Raw genomic sequence first — 12,975 nt, forward strand, 5'->3', positions numbered from 1 at the left:
AATTGCAATTCAAACCATCTCTAAAATATGCCATATTTTTCTGTAAATTATTGTTGGAATGGAAAGATAAGACAAGACGGATATATACATTCAACATACTGTACACAAGTACTGCATTTGTTTATTATAACAATAAATCCACAAGATGGCATTAACATTGACATTCTCTCTGTGAAAGAGATCCACGGATAGAAAGACTTGTAGTTCTTAAAAGATAAATGTGAGTTATAGTAATTTTATATTAAAACTCCTCTGTATGTTTTCAATTTAATAAAATTTGTAAAAATTTTCCATTAAAAAATAAACTAATAGCTCGCATTTGTGGAAGGTAGTGATTGAAATACACCACAAGGTGTCAAGGGTGAGTTTTAAATTAATTAGAGATCTAGCCAAGTTTTTCTAGTGCGTTTTGCCCCTCGACTGACGCCGTAGTTTCCGGGTTCATTGTACCTTACGTTCATTTGAGTGTTGACTTCACAACGTACGAGACCTCTGATAATTTGTATATTGTGACTAAATATTGCCATCTAGTGTATTTCTTGAGCGAAACAATGTGTTTGAATAGTTTGACCAAAGTCTGAGTATTATTTTGCATAGCTATTTTGATTGGGAATGCCAGTTCTGTTTGCATTGAGCGCTTTTCTTTTTGTGAATTTTTTTTTTTTTTTTGTGAGGTATAATATTGTTTTTGTTGTGCTTTCAGTAAATGATACTGTAGCGACTTAACTGTTCCGCCCAAATGCATGATGGAAAGTTGGGCAACCATGACTGTCAGTGGTGGCTGCAAATGGTATATCTTCTCTGCGTTGTCTTCAATACAGGGTGTTAAGAAAAAGATTATCTCCTGTCATTCTACCCCAAGAGATGCCAAAACTTATGCCAATAAATAGTGCGGCCCCAATGAATGCCTGAGTCCACTCGTCTCGCTTGTCTCTGCCTTTTAGCTCTCAATATACATAAAACGGCTCCGTTGTAGTCTGTTTGCGGCATGGGGACGTCGCATGCGTTAAATGCGTGAAATATTTTAATGTGATTCATTATAAATATTAATTACCGCCCGTTAACACGATAAATTTGACAGCCCTATTTAACTCCCGTCTTGATGTTTTCGTTTTTATGCAATTTGTAAAATTAGTTTAACTAGTAGGTCGCCAATGTTGTTGACTTCACAGGGCGGCTACGTCACATGGTTACGCTGCCAGGCTTCCAGAGTATGACTTGAGTGACATAAACATGTCATTTTTCAACACTTTCCATTTGAACCCGAGAGGAATATTAATGAGCATGACAGCACTGTCGATATTTCACAAAACGAGCAGCAAAAGCAAAATGAACAGGAAAGACGGGATGAGACAAGAGTAAGGGGAAAAAAAATTCTGTGTTCTGTCAAAATGTGCTACACTGGCGAAACGTGCTACAAGAGGTGAATTTGAGACCCAAAGTACTACCGTGTGCTTTCCGATCGTGTCCGATCACGTCATTTTCAAAGTATCGGAATCGGCAAAAAAATATCGGCCATGCCTTTTTAAATTAATTTGAATTGAATTGAATTTTAATTTATTTTTTAATTAAATCATTTTCTGATTGCATTTATGTTACACTCATCCAGAGTCTTTAGTTCAGGCTTAAGGTAGGGTTATCAAATTTATCCCGATAATGGCGGTAATTGATAAAAAAAAAAAAATGTATCACGTTAAAATATTTAACGCAATTAATGCACGCACTGCACGACCCACTCACGTATTGTCGCGCCCAATCTGTGATGGCGCCGTTTTACCTATTTAGAGAGATAAAAGGCAGCGTAAAATGAGTAGAGTGAATTTTGGCAGCCTTTGGAGCCTTATTTTAATTGGCTAAAGCCTTACATTCCCTCTCCCTACGATTAGAAATATTATGGGAAGCAATGTGGGGAAAGCAAGGTAGAAATTGATCTTTTTCTTAACACCTTATGTCATTTCCCAACGCAGAGAAGATATATCAATTGGTAGCACTACGCACAGTCATGGTTCCACTTCCCATCATGCATTTGGGCATGGCTACAATATCATTTACTGAAAGCTCAACAAATACACTAGATGGCAATATTTAGTCACAATATACAAAGTCACATTTATCCTTTAAGAATTACAAGTCTTTCTATCCGTGAATCCCTCTCACACAAAGAATGTTTACAAATAAAATTGAATTGAATATAATTGAATAATGTAAATGCCATCTTGAGGATGTATTGTCTTAATAAACAAATACAGTACTTATGTACTGTATGTTGAATGTCCAGTGCCTTGCAAAAGTATTCGGCCCCCTTGAATCTTGCAACCTTTCGCCACATTTCAGGCTTCAAACATAAAGATATGAAATTTAATTTTTTTTGTCAAGAATCAACAACAAGTGGGACACAATCGTGAAGTGGAACAACATTTATTGGATAATTTAAACTTTTTTAACAAATAAAAAACTGAAAAGTGGGGCGTGCAATATTATTCGGCCCCTTTACTTTTAGTGCAGCAAACTCACTCCAGAAGTTCAGTGAGGACCTCTGAATGATCCAATGTTGTCCTAAATGACCGATAATGATAAATAGAATCCACCTGTGTGTAATCAAGTCTCCTTATAAGTGCACCTGCTCTGTGATAGTCTCAGGGTTCTGTTCAAAGTGCAGAGAGCATTATGAAAACCAAGGAACACACCAGGCAGGTCCGAGATACTGTTGTGGAGAAGTTTAAAGCCGGATTTGGATACAAAAAGATTTCCCAAGCTTTAAACATCTCAAGGAGCACTGTGCAAGCCATCACATTGAAATGGAAGGAGCATCAGACCACTGCAAATCTACCAAGACCCGGCCGTCCTTCCAAACTTTCTTCTCAAACAAGGAGAAAACGGATCAGAGATGCAGCCAAGAGGCCCATGATCACTCTGGATGAACTGCAGAGATCTACAGCTGAGGTGGGAGAGTCTGTCCATAGGACAACAATCAGTCGTACACTGCACAAATCTGGCCTTTATGGAAAAGTGGCAAGAAGAAAGCCATTTCTCAAAGATATCCATAAAAAGTCTTGTTTAAAGTTTGCCACAAGCCACCTGGGAGACACACCAAACATGTGGAAGAAGGTGCTCTGGTCAGATGAAACCAAAATTGAACTTTTTGGCCACAATGCAAAACGATATGTTTGGCGTAAAAGCAACACAGCGCATCACCCTGAACACACCATCCCCACTGTCAAACATGGTGGTGGCAGCATCATGGATCATGGTTTGGGCCTGCTTTTCTTCAGCAGGGACAGGGAAGATGGATGCAGCCAAATACAGGAACATTCTGGAAGAAAACCTGTTGGTATCTGCACAAGACCTGAGACTGGGACGGAGATTTATCTTCCAACAGGACAATGATCCAAAACATAAAGCCAAATCTACAATGGAATGGTTCAAAAATAAACATATCCAGGTGTTAGAATGCCAAGTCAAAGTCCAGACCTGAATCCAATCGAGAATCTGTGGAAAGAGCTGAAGACTGCTGTTGACAAACACTCTCCATCCAACCTCACTGAGCTCGAGCTGTTTTGCAAGGAAGAATGGGCAACAATGTCAGTCTCTCGATGTGCAAAACTGATAGAAACATACCCCAAGCGACTTGCAGCTGTAATTGGAGCAAAAGGTGGCGCTACAAAGTATTAACGCAAGGGGGCCGAATAATATAGCACGCCCCACTTTTCAGTTTTTTATTTGTTAAAAAAGTTTAGATTATCCAATAAATTTTGTTCCACTTCACGATTGTGTCCCACTTGTTGTTGATTCTTGACAAAAAATTAAAATTTTATATCTTTATGTTTGAAGCCTGAAATGTGGCGAAAGGTTGCAAGGTTCAAGGGGGCCGAATACTTTTGCAAGGCACTGTATATATTTGTCCGAGTTTTATTCATTTTTTTCTTAATGCATTGCCAAAATGTATATGATTAGGAAAAATTATCGGGAGTGATTGGAATTGAATCGGGAGCAAAAAAAAGCAATCGGATCAGGAAATATCGGGATCGGCAGATACTCAAACTAAAACGATCGGGATCGGATCGGGAGCAAAAAAACATGATCGGAACAACCCTACTTTCAACTTTTGTTTTAGATGCATACAGACAGAATATACTAAAGATACCTTAAGAAAATACTTAAACGTTATAATATCATAAAAATAAGGTTGGTTTAAATATGCAACCTGACTAATATGGTCAAAACATTAACAATCTGCTTTAAAGCTACCACAAGAAAACACAATGTTTACAAGTGTGAGCGGGAAACACATGCAGAAAGTATTTTGAGGCAATGAAAAGGTAATAAAAGACTCAATAAAAACACAAAAAGTCCTTGCCACTTTTGACAGATGAGCGCATATGTTGGACAGATCATTGGACATAGATTTTTAAATCAATGGCAATATTATATGTGTTTCTAATAACATATTTTATTAAAAGAGAAACATTGTGGCTTATTAGAGCCTACAAGTCTTTTAAGTCCGAAGTTCCCTTTAAATGAGGACATCTCTCCATAGAAAACATTGCTGTTTCTAAGGCATCACCCTCACAGGGCAAGAGAAAGCTATCACCGGGATGCTTTCTTCTAAACTTCACACTGTTGTGTCTCAATAGCATACCCTGGGTGGTGAGATGATTGGTTTAGTGATTGACACCAGGTGTACACACAAGATGCGGTCCCAGCAGTGCTTGAGATAGCTATATGGCATCCAAATGCCCTCAAGTCATCGCTCAAGTATTCCACCAGGGCCAGTGCCGCCACATGACTAAATATCTCTCTTGGCTGGCGGCTTGCTTTCTCTCTAGTGAGCAGATGCATCCTAAGCAGGGTTCAAGCTTTATTTTAAGGACAATTAGGTACACAGTCTGTCTTCGTCACCTCATCAAAATGAACTACAAAGTTCTAAATGCTTGGACACAACCTTGGGAAAAAATAAGAGGGAATTGGCAGAATAATGGAAGTCATAACAAATAGATGCTTAGGACCAATTCTAATTTGTCTGTTTGCATTAAGATAAGAGTGTTTCTTTCTTATCACTGTATGGAAATACTGCTGTTGGCAAGTAGGAATCTCCATTAGCTTATATGTTAACGAAGAAATCTACAAATGTAATACAAGGGAGATAAGGATGGCAGCACATGTTGCTCCAAAGCTTGCCTTAATGGGGTTTATTTTTTTGGCATCCCTAGCTGCACCCAAATACACTCAAATACCATCACAGGTGTTGTTTTCCTATTCACAAATATGTTGATGCCCATCAAGATGATCCTTTATGTCCTCAGGCAAGACTAATCGTAAGTCTCGCAAGGCAAACGTGTCATTTTTGGTGTCAGACCCTCTTAAATCAGCACAGTCCCTGAGAGGTTGCCTGTATTTATGGATGCTGGTGATGTATGGCAGTGCTCGCAAGCAAAGATCAAACTCGCCGTCATTTTGACGGCCAATTTGGCAAGCGCTCTCCCTCAAACTTTCACATGCAGCTATTACAGCTGCAATTTGTTTGGCTTTGTACAAACATTGTAGGCGTAATACAGACAAGCTCTGTTGGCCTTAGATAACATGTTCCTGAAGTTTTATACCAACGTAATGCACTGCTTTTATTGGCATATCATCGTCGAAACCTCTGCAACAGAATGTGGTGGTTAATGAATTGGAAGTAGCACCGCACGGGAATCAGTGGAAGGTCAACTAGAAGTTCAATAGCAGTGCATTATGTTCACAAAAGATCTATTAGTTTTCAGAGCGATGGGTTCAGATGTCCCTATTGGAAACCTTTTCTCAGGTGTATTATGTAATGTGCATCTGTGGAGGCTTTTGATGAAAGCTTTTCTGCTCAACTACATAGATAAAGACTTCTCCTGTAAACTCCCAATAAAGACCTGGTCTACATAGGAGAGCTGTGCAATAATCAGTGTGAAGGAAGTACAGTATTAGAAAAATTCAGAGCAAGCATAAAATGTTCTTTAAACCTTACTGATGAATTGAATTTGAATAGAAAATGTTTGCGCAACTTGCTGTTCTCTAATGATTGACCAGTTCATAGCCTGGTTAATTTAGAATTGATATATAAGCAGACTGATCAAAAATACTTTGCAATATTGATATACCTTGAAGGAAATGGCCAGGACGAGTATTTTTTTTCATCTACTTGCACTTGCACGACCAGCAACATTTTGGTTTTGATGTTGTTGCTGACAAACTCCTTCAGGGTTACCGTAATTTTCGGACTGCAGAAAGGGCTGCAGCTATCGATTATTTTAGCAGTTGATTAATCGATGAACCATTTAATTCGAATAATCTGATAAGGAACATAAAAAATTAAAATACCTTAGCTAAGCCTCAAACGGTATAAATGAGGATCTATGTACAGTAAAAGAACAGTTGGCTAACTAACATAGCAAAAGTCCACTAGCTTAAATGCTATAAAATGCTAACGTGTTTTAGAATGCTCTTAACAAATGGTTAAGACACTATTCCCACAAAAAATGGCTAAATATACCTATAAACTAAATCAAGAATGCATTAAAAAAAAAAAAAAAAAACATTAGCTCAAACAAAAACCTAGCTTATGTTGGTTTTAACAGAGCAGATGGATTCAGCCATGTAAATTGGTAGAATAAAGGGCCGTTTATCCACCCAAATCAATAAAACTAAATGCAAACACTTTCAAAACAAACCATTACAATGCCACTTTAATTAAACGTATACTAGAAGCAGCAAAATTTAATTTGAATCTTTTTTTCTAATTGAATACTCGAGTTAATCGATTAATCGTTGCAGCACTACCTGATTATAAGCGGCCAACCAACAAATTTGACACAAAAACAGTGTTTGTCCATAGATAAGCCGCACTGGACTATAAGCCGCAGCTTTCCCTTATTGTATCATGGGATATTTAGACCAAAATATATTAACCGGTAACACTTTATTTGACAGCGGCATCATAAGATGTCATAAGACAAAATGAACCACCATGAAGCTTTGAACCAAGAAGCTTCATTTGGTCATTGCTGCTCCCTTGGAGGGGACAGTCAACCTCTGATGCCACCTGCTGTAAACACTGTTGTCATCCAACATGCCTCCTAGCATGCATTGCAACGCTACAGATAACATTTCATCTTCCATGCTAATCATTTCTTCAGTTCCTGTTCCTGTTCTTTCATTAATTGCTAGTTCTGGTATTTGGTAACACTTTATTTGACAGTGGCGCCATAAGATTGTCATGAGACCATCATAATTATGACATGAAACTGCCATGAGCAGTAATTAATGCTTATGATAGATGTCATTTTGTGTCATCCGGTAAATTCTCACGTTTGAATGGATGTAAAAGATCCGAGCTGGACATAAATGGAGTGAGATAATTTACCGGATGACACTTAATGACATCTGTCATAAGCATTCATTATTGCCCATGATAGTGTCATGTCATAATTATGACTGTCTTATGTTGCCGCTGTCAAATTAAGTGTTAGCTATTAACCCAAATAAATCAACAAATAAGCCGTGCTGGACCAAATGACACAGGATTCAAAATGAAGTGAAAAAAGGAGCAGCTCATAGTCCGAAAATACGGTAAATCCACTAGTTGGTGGTAATGTAACAAGCGGTTTGCCAAGGGAAGATGCAACAGAAGAAATGGAATTGGGGGAATTTGGGTTGCGGGAAAACTTGACAGCACTTGCGAAAAATTGCGTAAAGGACAATAAGGCTAGGTTCAGACCACAGGTCTTAATGCACAATTCTGATTTTTTTGTCATTGCTGTTTTTTGGCGTGCCCGTTCAGGCTGCTTTTGTCCATTGAGCCCGTTCTAGTATTACAAATGTGCACTAATTCGCAGTTCGACACCCGCTGAGCAAACTGACCCACCTGCGTAATAGCATCAAAACAAATGACTACACCTGCTGGCTGTACGTCATTCCAGGGTGATCATATTTTGATTTCCAAAAAGAGGACACAAATAACAGACATTAGAAGTCCCTCTTCAGTCTTATATTCAAAGTTTATATGGATTGATAGAATGCATGCACGCACTGCGTGTCTGTTTGCCCGACTCGGCCATGTAAGCAATACTGAATTATTGCTCATTCGGCGCACAGAAAGAAACAGAGCACTGTCATTTTTTTATGACTGTGGTCAAGCCCACCTCTTGTGTAAAAGCTGAGTTCAAGCTAGGCGCTAACGCTAATGAACACCTACATCGCTGCCATCCGCTCTCGCTCTTTGCTGACGTAATTGCTGCATGAATTCCGATTTGAGAGACTTGACGATTCAGACCAATGCCACATTCTGGAAAAAAATATGGCCTAGATCGGAGTTAAACCACATAAAAGTGACATCGGATTTGAAATGGTCCACTCCGATATGACTTGTCTTGTTCAGACCGTCAAGTTAATGCTTCACACGAGTCGGTAAAACACGAAAAAAAAAGAAACGGATTCGTGCATTAAGACCTGCGGTCTGAACCTAGCCTAAGTGACGACTTCCTTTTCAACAAACCTGATGGCACTGTTTCAAAGGAGGGCGATGAGGAGAATAAGTCAGACTCAGGGGCTTGACACACGGGAGGCGATGAGCAATGGCCAAACCCAAAAGTCAACACACGGGGCGCGATGCGACTGCAGCGGCAAATGACACGCACCGCCCTCTGCCTGTGCATCATCGCTCATCTCTGATTAACTATGAATTAAGAGGGTATTTTAAAATTTCCAGTCTTTTCTGAGCGCTAACAACTTTCCATACTGCCGCTTTTTTTCCCCCGTTAATTATGCTGAGAGGTATCATAAAGTATGTGCTGGTCGCACACTGCTAAAATGATACGCGCCTCCATGTTCACAAAGTGTGGCGTGTGGATGTCAATTTCCAGGTTGGCCAGTGTCCTTGCAAGTTATTTGTCAATCAGTAAATCTGCTGCTGATTGGTTGTAGTGCCAGGTGACAGCGACAGAAATAGAACAAAATTCTCATGTTAACCTAAATTCTAAGCAGTATACTGGTTGATGTCAAAACTGATAAAAATAAAATATGGAATCATACAGTAAGTTTGTAGTTTTATGGATTTATTGGTATTAGTATTTATGGATTAAAACAGGGAAAGTTAGAGGAAAACTTGTCGATTTACAGCGTGCGCCCGTGAATATTGTGCTTGCCTCCCCTAAAATTTTAAGTTAAGCTCCTCGAAAAAAATGTTAGTCTGGAGCCCTGATCAGAAATATTGAAAGGGAGCAAAATGAACTTCGTGTGAAATATTCATGGATCAAACACTTGTTGTGAATTTTGCTCTTCAACTGCTTGTTGGCGAATGGCAATAAAAAATTCGAAACATTTTTAGTGGGGCGTCAATCATGTTTTTCGGTCTATATCCCTCAGAAATAGCATGGGATTACTGTATATTATTTTCAAGTCTCAGTGGTGATTGTGATTCATGAACTAGATAGGCAGTTGTAGTAAAAAAAAGACAAAAACTTTTAATTGAAGGCATTGCACCAAACAAACTGTTATCATAATCTCTTTGACCTGTGTACGTGGTCGGGCTGCTTGATTTGTCTTTGGCCAATGCACTCTCTTCTGGCACTGTCAGTTTCTTGATGTGGGCGCATTTCGCAGTCTTTTTTTGATTGGAAAAACACTTCCCGAAGAGCTGGAGTGCTTACAGTGAGAGAGCAGGGAGGAGGTTTGAACAGATGAGGAAGCCTAAATCAGTTGCACTCGGCCAAAGGGATATGGGAATCGGTGTTTGCCTGCATTTTTTAGACAATCGCTACTCCTCTGGAGACTCACGCTGAGGCTATTAGTACCATACAGGCAGCCTCGGGTTCATGCAGCTTCTCATTCCTGCTGCCTGTAAATTATACACACTTTCCCTGTGCAAGAAATTTCTATAAAAAGTTGAAAAAGTATTGGGGAAAAACATTGGCAGAGACACTGGTGTCAAATAGACAAACACTTTCTGTTTCACCCCATGAAATATTTGCAGCCCCTTATCGGCACAGCCAGTTTTCTATATTACGGTGCAAATAGTGTACAAATACAATTCTGAAACAGCATTGTTATTGAAGATTCCATCCACAGATAGGTTTTGGATATTTGAATCTAGCTGCTTGGTGCAATTTCTAGTTTTTGAATGGGGCCATGTGGAGATAAACGGAAGCTGTCACTTTGGTTTGGCTCTGCTAGCTTTTTACGGGTGTAAGTTGCACTACTGGCCCTGAAACAACAGCTATGTCAAGTGAGATGCTGGCAAAAAAAGAGATTCATTGCGATTGGTTGGTGTGCTGTAAATATGCTCCAAATAGTTCAAGAAAAAAAACAATGCACTTGAACACATTGACAAAGGTAAGCTATGAATATCGTTTTGACAATAACTCGGGAAAGGTTATCAGTGGGGTTGGCATAGGTTGAAGGACACAGATTTGTTTCCACTTTTGTAAAACGTTTTGATTTGTCTATTTACCACGTTTGTGACACCCTCTCCTGAAAATACAGAACAAACGTCTTTATAGGTTTTTGATACATAAAGGTTCCAAACAAGGACATAGGTTTGCGCAGGGACGGTAGGGACATATCACTACCAACTTTTCAGCATGCTCAAATTGTCCCCACCAATTTTTAAGCAACCTTATTTGCATTTTATAATGAGTTCAGTTATATTGGTAATTTAGAATGTCTTCCCGTATATTGTCAGGATAGAATTGACCCTACCATTATTAAATGAATTATTTTTATTATGTTCAGATTTACATTTACCCCTTTTAACTTGCTGAATGTGCTGCTCCCATTTCCCCCCTTTCTCAAACGACCCCCTCCTCCACACCCACGCAAACTTACACAACCCCTCCGCCCCATTCGAAGAGGGATATTAGAAGTTTTTTTAAACCAGCAGCAGCAGTCACTGTAGGTAATTTAAAAAGACATCGATGTTGCGGAGGTGGGAAAAATGCCACTAATTTTGCGACTGAAAGTCTGACCTGCATCAGAATTACCATAACATTAAACTGTGTGAACTTGCTAAACCGCAAAACTCGAGTAGGAAGCTGCAGACATTTATTTTTTCCAGATAATCATACATTAATCATAATCGAGCTACAAAGTTTAATTAATCCCAATTTTGCTTTTTTCCATAATTGGTGAACCCACTGATACACTTTAAAGATGAAAGTAAGGGAGAAAGACACAACAAATTAAAGCAACGTATTACTGTTGCAGTGAAGGACAATGTAGGCTAACATGTATGGGTTAAGTCGTATTCCCCCATAATAAAAACCCTCAGAAAAACACAACCACTTTAATTTTTTTCCCAATGAAAATGCATTTTAATTTTTTTTTTTTTCCATTTTCACCTTGGAAACCCATCGGCACATTCATGAGTATTGTAGCTCTGACCCCCGTTCACCTAATCTGTTTGGTCTTATTAATGTCCCGTCCCCAGAGGTGGGCAGTAACGCGTTCCATGTACTTTATTACATTTACTTGAGTAACTTTTTGAGAAAAATGTACTTCTTAGACTTGAGTAGATTCTTGAAGAAAAAAGCTACTCTATCTCAGCTACTTTGGGCTATACAAGAGTCGCTACATTTTTCCTCTTTATTCTACATATTAGATTTATTTATTTATTTATTTTTTAGCCAGAGAGTAGCTCTACCGATTTCACAAATGAGACGTCGCAACATTAATAACATGACTCCATTATACCAATCAGACGGAAGCTTGCCATTCTATCTTCACGTCAGCCTGTTCAATCATGTGGTGTCTTTAAAGCAGCGTAAAAAATGAAGTATTTAAAATAGAGCACTGCCCTCAACTTGACTCAAAAGCGCGGATTTTAAACTCCCAGTTTTTATTTGGCACCGACTGACCACGTAAAACCGGAGATATGATCCTTTTTATTTCAAAATAGTAACTATGAAGAAACTTTTTCTCCACCAGAGGGCACTCGTGCTCTTTGGACGAATAATGCTTCATTTATGTATTTCTTTTCTTTCGTTGGAATTCAATGGTTTTTTTAGGGCTGTCAAAATTATCGCGTTAACGGGCGGTAATTAATTTTTTAAATTAATCACGTTAGAATATTTGACACAATTAACGCACATGCCCCGCTCAAACAGATTAAAATGACAGCACAGTGTCATGTCCACGTGTTACTTGTGTTTTTTGGTGTTTTGTCGGCCTCTGCTGACGTTTGGATGCGACTGATTTTATGGGTTTCTGCACCATGCGCATTGTGTAATTATTGACATCAACAATGGCGAGCTACTAGTTTATATTTTGATTGAAAATTTTACAAATTGTAATAAAACGAAAACATTAAGAGGGGCTTTAATATAAAATTTCTATAACTTGTACTAACATTTATCTTTTAAGAAGTCTTTCTATCTATGGATCGCTTTAACAGAATGTTAATGTTAATGCCATCTTGTTGATTTATTGTTATGATAAACAAATACAGTACTTATGTACAGTATGTTGAATGTATATATCTGTCTTGTGTCTTATCTTTCCATTCCAACAATAATTTACAGAAAAATACGGCATATTTTAAAGACGGGTTTGAATTGCGATTAATTACGATTAATTTTTAAGCTGCGATTAACTCGATTAAAAATTTTAATCGTTTGACAGCCCTATTTTTTATCTTTTGTATGTCTTTGGATTAATGTGATTATGTAATGGGTTGTTGTAAAGTATCATTATAACAACAGTTCACATCGATAACTTTGTGCTCAGAAAAAAAAATTGCCATTGTTCAAGAAAATGATGCAACAAAAATATAAGCAGTTACTCACAATGTTACTCATTACTTGAGTATTCTTTTCACCAAATACTGTTTTACTTGAGTACATTTTTTTAGACGACTACTTTGACTTTTACTTGAGTATTATTATTTTAAAGTAACGCTACTCTTACTTGAGTAACATTTTAGGCTACTCTCCCCGTACCAAGCAAAAAGAGCACATG

General features: G+C 38.3%; 1 protein-coding gene across 3 annotated transcripts in view; it reads left to right on the top strand.

The window, feature by feature from the left end:
* Positions 1-12,975, top strand: part of trappc9 (trafficking protein particle complex subunit 9) — a 280,127-nt gene that overhangs the window by 130,663 nt on the left and 136,489 nt on the right. The window lies entirely within an intron of this gene.

The sequence above is a fragment of the Corythoichthys intestinalis genome, chromosome 22 (genome assembly GCF_030265065.1).
Source record: "Corythoichthys intestinalis isolate RoL2023-P3 chromosome 22, ASM3026506v1, whole genome shotgun sequence".
NCBI lineage: Eukaryota > Metazoa > Chordata > Actinopteri > Syngnathiformes > Syngnathidae > Corythoichthys > Corythoichthys intestinalis.